The sequence below is a fragment of the Cavia porcellus genome, unplaced genomic scaffold (assembly GCF_034190915.1).
Source record: "Cavia porcellus strain 051 isolate PalLab524CR breed Dunkin Hartley unplaced genomic scaffold, mCavPor4.1 scaffold_21, whole genome shotgun sequence".
Classification (NCBI taxonomy): domain Eukaryota; kingdom Metazoa; phylum Chordata; class Mammalia; order Rodentia; family Caviidae; genus Cavia; species Cavia porcellus.
In genome coordinates, this window is record NW_026947504.1 from 60,883,309 (window position 1) to 60,891,798 (window position 8,490).

At 41.6% G+C, this 8,490-nt stretch overlaps 1 non-coding gene across 1 annotated transcript; it reads left to right on the plus strand.

Annotated features, from left to right (window-relative positions):
* Positions 1–8,024: 8,024 nt before the first annotated feature.
* On the plus strand, positions 8,025–8,161 carry LOC111753721 (small nucleolar RNA SNORA2/SNORA34 family). Its single transcript, XR_002788515.1, has one exon. It is a non-coding gene; the product is annotated as a small nucleolar RNA SNORA2/SNORA34 family (small nucleolar RNA).
* The last annotated feature ends 329 nt before the right edge of the window (positions 8,162–8,490 follow it).

Sequence of the window (8,490 nt, forward strand, 5' to 3'; positions counted from 1 at the left end):
GCCAACACAAATTAGGTACTTTGTAGTAGAAATTTATTTCCCACAGTTTTGGAGTTTGGAAGTACAATATCAATGTGCATGCAGATTCTGTGTCTGGTGAGGTCTCCTGTCTATTTCCAAAGATGGTACCTTGGTTCAGCATTTTCTGGAGAGAAATGAATGCTGTCTTCACATAGTGGGAGACATGGAGAGGCCAGGGGGAATAGAGAACATCCTTTAATATCTATCGGGAAAGCAATAATCCCATTCAGAGGTGAGCGCTCCTGACTTAATCACCATTCCAAAGGGCATAAGCCTCTCACACTGGGGATTTGAGTTGCCACATGAACTCTTGGGAAGCGGAGGAACATTCAGTCCTAAGCAGTTCTTTTGGTCTGTAATATCTTCTCCGCTCCCTCCTTAGCATTAAGGCACTACTCTCTCAGCAATGTAGGCTGTAGCAAGTGATAAAGTCTAAAGTTGGAGACATTTATTGTATCACAGCATTTCCATTGCGGAGACTAGTTGCCTCATGGACACAAATTAAAGGAGAAAATGTTTTTGTTGTTTTGAGACAGCATTTCACTATGTAGTGCAGACTGGGCTTGAACTCACTTATGTAGCTCAGGCTGGCTTCAAACACATGGTGATCCTCTTGCCCAGCCTCCCAAGTACTAGGATTTCAGGAGTATGCCACCATGCCCAGCTAAAATGTTTATTTTGCTCACATTTAAAGCGGTTTAAGTCCATGATAGGCTCCCTCCAAGACAGGAACATCATGACAAAAGGGAATGGTGAGAGAAAGTTGCTCAGTCTATGGCAGCCAGGGCAGAAAGACGATGAACCGGAACAAGAGATATATCCCACCAAGACACCCCCAGGGCCCCACCTCTTCCAGATAGCTTAATAACCAATGAAGCTATGAACTTAGTGAAAGACTTGTGCCCTAGAATAAATTACAGAACATTAGGGTGGACTAACAGCAAGCCAAGGTAAAACAACACCCTGATGACCACTTCCTCCTCTTTCCCCCTTCAGCCCGAATTACAACTTCCTCCTTCCTTTCCCCATGTGTGCTAAGAGAATTCCAATCAGCTCCTCGCCCGTCATCAATGCCCACTCCAAAGTGCCTCTCAGCTCCCTGTATCTGGTCAGAGGAGATAGCCCAGCTCCCACAAGTTTTGGGCTTCTCTCTGTGTTCTCAGTAATGGCCACTTTCTCTTTCCTTCTGCTTCTCTATTGCACCAGAAAACTCTTAACACTCTTCAGTGGTGAGAGTGAGAGTTAGTGCCCTCACTCTCCCACTGATGAGATTAGTGCCCTCACGATCCAGTCACCTTCCAAAAGCCCACTTCTGAACATGAAACTTTGGGGGGTATTTTAGATCTAAACCATAACATTCATTGTGGACAAATCTTGAGGGAGATGAGGTTCTTGTAGTATTCTCACAGGAAATCCAGGACCAGAGAGCAGTTCTCAGCTGAATCTGGTGCATTTCCAGATTGGCTTTACTGACTTTCATTTAGCTAACATTAATTAATGTGATGGAGTCACACTTGAAAAGCTATCTTCCCACCAAAAACAATTTAGTATAGATTGAAAGAAGGCAATAAACACCACACACAAATTACTTTGTGAAATCCTATTTAGTTTATTTCACTTTGTGAAGAAGAGGTTTGCTTTGGCTCATTGTTCTGGTGAAAGATCTAAAAGGCTGCGTCTGGGGAAGTCCTTCATGATGGCAGAGTACACACGATGCTCAACCATTGCATGACAAGAGGCAGGGATCACATGCGTGTCCTCTTTGGTTTTTATCTCTCCATGGACTTTGACTAAAGGAAACTTATTTAGGGGAAAGGGTCATCCTGTTTTATTTGTACAGGGTTTTTTTTTTTTAATTTGGGACATAGATACTGTGTCAAAGTATGTGGTGATTATCCAAACTAGATCAATAAGCCAAAGCCAAGGTCTTAGTATCACTTTTTTACATAAGTAGGTGAAAGGGTAGCAGTGGTAATGCATGTACTCATAGCTCTGGCTGGAGAATTTTCTCTAAACCATTGAAAAATCCATATTTAGGGCAGGAGTTCCTGGTCATAAATAGCTCTGTCCATTAAAACCCTTTCGTGGTGGTCATAGGACAACTTTGGTAACTGTCCACTCTCGGAGGAATGCTTGTCCCTGTGACCCAAGCCATTGAGTAAACACTGGCTTTGACTGTCAAGAAGGATGTGATAAAGACAAGCCCAACACAACGCTGCTATCAGCTCCAGATTTAGCACAGGTTGAACTATATCTGCTGCTTGAGTGTCCTCTGCAGAGGAATTTGTTAGTTAGCCAGCATTTGTTGAGGGGCTGATCTATGTAGAGCTCTGAAATATGAGCTTGTCAGGCCATAGAGATACTGAGCATTTGGGATAGATGTTGGTATGGATGACTGTATTTCTCTGAGAAGAATATTCTGAGAATCTTACTTGTATGATATACATACTACCCCCTTCACAATCCTTTTGTTTTTCTCTAACCTATAATGTTATGATTTTTTGATAGCTTTCTTGTGGTATAATTAATGTACAAAAACTATACTTAATTAATGGATACAATTTAATGAGTTTGGACATAATAGATATAGCTGTGATACCACTGCCACAATCAAGGTAACAAATAATATCCACCATTTCAACAGTGCTGAATAGAGGAGGAGCTACTTTGGAGCTACTTGGAGAAAGCAACTAAAAGGCACAGGCAATTGAATGAAAGGAAGGGAAATACATCCTGATGCCAAAGTCAACCTGAAATAAAAAACTTGTAGATGAAGCAAAACACAGACATAGGACTTAATAAAATGGAGATCCAGGCTACAGGGCTACTGGTGGTGGGTGTCTCCCCTGAGGACAGAGAGGACTGCCATGCTGGGAAGTTTAAAATAATAACAACAACCACCACCTAGATAGACTGAAATGGTGCAGCTAACTCAAGCCACACAGGACAGACTTGGGATATAAGGCCCTCTGCCTCTTTCTGCCCCCCAGAGGATGCTGCAGACTGACAGCAAACTTCGTCAGCACACACAGGGGCCAGCGACCAGGGAAGAGTTCCCTCCCCAGTGGGCCTCCGGGTGGTTATTCTTTTCGTCATGCACTAGGGTGGCTAACCTCTAGGGGATCAAAGCCAGACCTAGTGGCAGGGCCTAACCTGTGCCCTGCACGTCCTCCTGGGACAAGGTTAGGGATGGCAGTGATTAAGGTAGTGAATGGAACAGCATAAACCCTCCTGTTCCATTACCAGTGTCTTGAAAGAGGAAATTTTTAGCAGCCTTCTGCCATGGTGGAGCAAGGAATGGGAGGTTGGCAGTCCCTTCACGGGAGAGGAGATCAAAGTGGGACTCAGCAGCCTGGGGCTCTCTCTGTGGCAGTGGCAGGAGCAAAGAGTCAGCCTCAAACACCCCACCACACCCCACTCTGCAACAAGTGGCGTGAGAGGACAGAGACAAGCTAGTGAAGTGGAACAGAGGAGGCTGTGCAAGGACCAGGAGGTCAGCTGTATGTGGAACTGGGAGCAACCTTGGGCTCTTTCTCTCTGAGGACAACGCAGCAACTGAGAGAGAGATGCAAAGACAAACAGGAGAAGGAGTGGGTGGGCCACCCAGGGATAGCCCTAGACCTCACATCCAGAGGCCAAGATCAACCCTACACCCAGCACTGACCATCCTGCAGGTGTGGGGGCGTGGTTACCCAACACAGATCTGGGCTCTGCCTTGGACACTACCATGGAACTGTGGAGGACCAGAGGAAATTTATTATTGTTCTTGCTCTTTGTTTCTTTCAGTTTCTTTTTTCTGTCTGGTTCTCTCTTTCTTGTTTGCTTGCTTGCTTGTTTTGCTCATCTCCGTCCTCTCTTTTCTCAGTTTTCTTGATCTTTTTTTGATATTTCCAAGTAAGTGAACATTCCTCTAGTTTTCCTGGTTTACTTCAATGTTCTTTTGCTTTTTCCTTCATTGTTACTCTAATTTCTGTTTCCCAAAGCTTGAGTGATCATCCTTGGATCTCCACCTTTGCTTGTATTTCTCTTCATTTATCTTTCTGCTTTGTCTCTCATCCTTCTTAATCCCCCTCCCCAAAGGGCAAAATCATCAACCAAGGGTAAACTCACTACACGTAAGTTCTTGGTGTAGGATGAATTTTGTTATATACCTTTGCATCTTGCTCCAGATATAGGGGAATGAAACTCCCAACCTACTAGATGTCTGGCATAAGTTCATGTTCTCTAAAATCAATGAATGAATTTTAGAAACAACAGAGGTTAAGAGCAAAATATATTTATTGAGAAAGTATATTTATTGGTCCCAAGTGGGTTGCCGAGGACTCTGTCTTTTTGGGAGAACTTTTATAGAGTAAAACCACAAGGTGAGAGAGGTCCAAGGCGTGGGAAAAATGGGAGCTCAGAAGGTGGGTGTAACGTGGAACAGAACTGTGGTCAACCAATAAGATTAGTTGCTCTGGTAAAACTGATTAAATCAGGAACAAATGGGGAAGCAAGTCCAATAGCAAGTAGGCATGCAGGGGGCGCCTGATTTCCTCAGGGTGATAGAGAACTATTTAGGCTATTAATCCTTAGGATGTGGGTGTATTTGCTTGATCTTTTGTCTGGAGAGCTGTCCCATAGCAGGAGGTGTGTGTCTCCTCCAAGGTCATAAGACATTTGTCTGTGCCGGTTCCATCAAGGGCCTAGCTGCCTGTACTATTTCTATCTAACTCAGCTGCCTGTAACACTCCTATAGGTAAAGGTACCAAATTAATAGTTATCAGAGTCTGTCATTTTTTGGCTGTGTTACTGCTATTGTACTACTTTAGGCAGAGTTTCATACATGTTGTAAGCAGTTGTTCTTTCTTGTATTACAACACTGTGATTGTTTGGTGTCATACCCATAACCGTAATCCAGTACTGAGGACTGGGTGCTGAGCTAAATAGATACCACTATTCATCCCTAATAAATTGGGAAGGTAGGACCTTGGAACAGATACAAAGACTAAGAGATAGCTACACGTAGAAGACATCTCTGAAGAATGGACATTTCCTAGGGAAGCCTTCATACTATGACAAAGTGATCTACCATATGCAATTTGCAAACATTGACACAGGGAAAAATTAAAGTTAAAAAAAAAAGAGAAAACAACAAAACACAGAATCAAAATGTCACACCAGACTTTCAGACCACCCGAGATAAGTACGGGGATCAATGAATAGAAGAAATTAAAAGCCATGCACCTGAACATGCTGAAGTGATGGCAGCAGAAGTAAAACAAAATGAACGAGGGCAGAGAGAAAATCAGGTTAGAGAAACTCAGAGTGAAAAAAGAGATGGTGATCAAAATGAAGGAGCTGCTCCATGAATCGAGGGCAGATACTGATTAAAAACAATAAAGGAGGTTAGGAAAATGGATGGAAATCACGAATGCCTAACATAGGAAAGAAATGAAATACATGAGATAGAGTCAAACAGATATCCAGGAGATTAAAAATTTCATTGAAAATATATGCAATGATCTGTCACTTGTGTGTGTGTGTGGTTGCACCAATGCTGGTGGCCTTTTGTGAATCCTTCCCTAAGAAGAGCCTGTGTTTGTGCTTCTGATTCTAGCCACACTGGCCACATGCATCCTACCAGCATGTCACATACTTTCCCATGCAGGTTCTTTGTATTTATTAATTCCTTTATCTGGAAAGTACTTCCCTGCCTCTTCTTGTAGCTTCTGCTTCCTCCCTTTCAGGTCTCCATCTTTTTTTTTTTTTTTTTTGTCTTTTTTGAGACGGGGTCTCACTATGCAGTTCAGGCTGGCCTTGAGCTCACTTTGTAGCCCAGGCTGGTTGCCATCTCACAATGATCCTCCTGCCTCAGCCTCCCAAGTGCTGGGATTACAGGCATGAGCCACCACGCCTGGCTTAGGAATACCTTTCATGGTACTTGATTTGTTTGCTTCATTATTTGTTTTTGAGATAGAGTCTTGCTAAATTGCCCAGTGTGACCTCACATTTGAGATGTTCCTGCCTCAGCCTTCTGGGTGCTGGGATTAGAAGTGTATATCACCACACCCAGCTTCATCAATACTGTGTTTGTAGTACCCTCAGAGATCATTTCGACAGTTACTAGATGATGCAAAGAAGAGTACCATAAGATTGACTGAAGTCAGTGGTAAAGCAGGAGACAGCACAAATGTCATAAAAACCTGTTCAGAAGTAATGGCAGAAAACTTCTCTGGCAGTGAAAAAGAATCTGACATACAGATAAACGAGGCAGACAGAAGTCCAGTTACCCATGATAAAAAAAAAATATCTGCAGCTAGGCATGTATTAGTCAAAATTCCAGAAATTCAGCACAAGAATAGAATGTTAAAAGTTGTTAGAGAAAAGAAACAAATCACCTATAAAAAGTTCATCAGAATCACAGCAGACTTCTCAACAACACCTTTGAGTGAAGGAAAGCTTGGAGTGAGGTATTTCAAGCCCCTAAAAGAAAACAACCTCCAACCCAGATTGATGTATCCCACAAACCTCCTTTCAAAATGATAAAGAAATGAAGTACTTAGATGACAATGAACACCTGAGGAAATTCATGACCACCTAACTACACTCTGAAATATTTTGAAGGAAATTCTAGAAAGAGATAACAAGGATTACAACTCCATGAACCCCAACAGAAGGAATCCACCAGCCAAAGCAAGCAATTAAGTGAGGTGGAGGGGGAACAACAACAGGAACAAGTTAATATTAGTCAGTTATAACCATCAGTGTTATTATCTCAATTCACTAATTAAAAGAAAAGACTGGTAAGATGGATCAAGAAACAAATCCAACAATATGCTGTATACAAGATAAATATTTAACTCAAAATTAAAGTCAAAGGATGGAAAATCAAAGGATGGAAAACAGTACTTCATGTGATAGGAACCCAGAAAAAAAGTAGGGATAGCTATTTTAGTTGTGGGCAAAGTAAACTTTAAATCAAGGCTGATCAAAAGAGACAAACAAGGTCACCACATATGTATTAAGGGAGAACTACAAGAGGAAGAGAAAACAATCATAAATATATATGCACCAAATACCAGACCACCCCAACTATATAAAAAAATTAATGGATATGAAAGATCAAATAAGCACTAATACAATTATCATGGAGAAACTTAACACCTGATTGTCACAAATGGATCAACTACACAAAAAATTAACAAAGAAATATCAGAACTGAACTAACCCTGTGAACAAATGGACTTAGTACTTGCACATAGGACAGACTCCAAAATATACCACATACTGGCTTATAGAACATGCTTAAGTAAATAGAAAAGAATTGAAGTTATCAGGGCTGGGGATTTAGCTCAGCAGCATAAACACCTGCCTTGCAAGCAGGCAGTTGTGAGTTCAATCCCTGGTACCGATAAAAATGAAAAAAGATAAAAAAAAAATAAGAATTGAAGTTATCCTGTGAATATTATCAGGTCATAGTGCAATGAAATTGGAAAACAATGGCAAAAGAAACCACAGAAACTCCACAAACACATGCAAATTAAATAACAACCTCCTGAAGAAACAATGTTCAGATTTGGAGTTGAAGAAGAAATTACACGATAATGTCAGTACAACATGCTGGAACTTATGGAATGCAATGAAAGCAGTCCTACGAGGGAAATGTATAGCAATGAATTATGACAGCAGGAAATCAGCATGAGCTCAAATAAGCAACCTAATATTGAACCTCAATGTTCTGGAAAAACAATAAGCAACCTAATATTGAACCTCAATGTTCTGGAAAAACAAGAACAAATCAAGCCCAAAGCTCAAACAAGGGAGGAAATTATGCAGATCAGAGCAAAAATTAATGGAATAGAGACTAAGAAAATAATATGAAGAATCAATGAATTGAAGAGTTGGTTCTTTTTTTCTGTACCAGGGATTGAACTCATGACCTTGTGCTTGCCAGGCAAGGACTTACACTGCTGAGCTAAATCCCCAGCCTTTAAGAGCTGGTTCTTTGAAAGATGAAATACCTGGCCCTGAATCAAGGCTGGCAGCTTCCTGATGCTGTTGGTTTCAAGCAGGAACCTAAAGAGATGTCTTTCTATGGTCTCTTGGCCATTTCAGAACTTGGGCAGAGAAATGGTCAATTAATTAGAAAGAAACAGCTTGAAGCAACACCCTCCTCCCCTGGTGTGAACAGCTGTGAGCGTGGCAGGCTGCAGTGGCCCAGGATGGGAGTCACATTATCCTGGGACCTGGAGCACCAGGAAACCAAGCAACCCCTCACCCCTGCCTGTTTTGTTTTGTTGAACTTCAATATACATGAAAGTATGGACAGCTATTTTGAAGAGAACAAGAGACTCTATGATAGCCATTAATGACTTCCCTATTATCTGGTTTTGAAGACCTAAAATGCCTTCCTCATTCTGTTTTATACTATGTTGTTTTGTATGAATTCTCTGTATGTGAAGACATAGACAACTATTTGGAAAAAAG